Source organism: Ursus americanus, chromosome X, assembly GCF_024610735.1.
Source record: "Ursus americanus isolate L20-20 chromosome X, mUrsAme1.1.p, whole genome shotgun sequence".
Lineage (NCBI taxonomy): Eukaryota > Metazoa > Chordata > Mammalia > Carnivora > Ursidae > Ursus > Ursus americanus.
Genome location: NC_142164.1, coordinates 73,840,339 through 73,841,729, shown reverse-complemented (window position 1 = coordinate 73,841,729; position 1,391 = coordinate 73,840,339).

Below are 1,391 nucleotides of genomic sequence, written 5' to 3'. Positions count from 1 at the left end.
TTCTTTTCTTTTATTAATATGTTGTACCATATTGATTGATTTGTGGATGTTGAACCTCCCCTGCAGCCCAGGAATAAATGCCACTTGGTCCTGTTGAATAATCCTTTTAATGTACTGTTGGATTCTATTAGATAATATCTTGGTGAGAATTTTTGCATCCATGTTCTTTGGGAATATTGGTCTTTGATTCTTCTTTTTGGTGGGGTCTTGGTCTGGCTTAGGGATCAAGGTAATGTTGGCCTCATAGAATGAGTTTGGAAGTTTTCCTTCCATTTCTCTCTCTCTCTCTCTCTCTCTCTCTCTCTCTCTCGGAACAGTTTCAGAAGTTAGGTATTAATTTTTCTTTAGTATTTGGTAGTATTCCCCTGGGAAGTCATCCAGCCGTGGTATCTTATTTGTTGGGAGAATTTTGATTACTGCTTCAATTTTGTTGCTGGTTATGCAGGTTTGATAGTTTATATGTTTAATGTATCTGTTTCTTCCAGATTGCCTAATTTGTTGGCATATAATTTCTCATAATACACTCTTAAAATTATTTGTATTTATTTGGTATTAGTTGTGATCTCTCCTTTTTTATTCATGATTTTATTAATTTGGGTCCTTTCTTTTTTCTTTTTGAGAAATCTGGCTTGAGGTTTATCAATCTTGTTAATTCTTTCAAATAACCAGCTCTTAGTTTCATTGATCTCCTCTACTGTTTTTTTTTCTTTCTATATAATTGATTTCCCCTCCAGTCTTTATTATTTATCTTCTCCTGCTGGATTTAGGGTTTATTTGCTCTTCCTTTTCCAGCTCCTTAAGTTGTAAGGTTAGTTTGTGTAAGTTTGTGTATTTGAGACTTCTCTTGCTTCTTGAGGAAGGCCTGTAATGCTATATACTTCCCTCTTAGGACCGCATTTGTTGAATCCAAAAGGTTTTCAACTGTCATGTTTTCATTTTCATTTGCTTCCATCTATTTTTTAAATCCTTCTTTAATTTCCTGGCTGATCTATTCATTCTTTAGTATGATATTCTTTAACCTCCATGTATTGGAGTACTTCCCATTTTTTTTCTTGTGGTTCACTTCAAGTTTCATAGTATCGTAGTCTGAAAATATGCATGGTATTATTTCAATCTTTTTGTACCAGTTGAGTCCTGATTTATGACCCAATATGTGATCTATTCTGGAAAATGTTCCGTATGCGTTCAAAAATAATGTGTATTATGCTGTTTTAGGATGAAATGTTCTGAATATACCTGTTTAAGTCCATCTGGTCCATTTTTATCATATAAAGCCTTTGTTTCCTTACTGATCTTTTGCTTAGATGAATTGTCCATTGTTGTAAATGGGGTGTTAAATTCCCTGTTATTGTATTATTATCAATGATTTTTTTTAATTTTATTTGTTTATT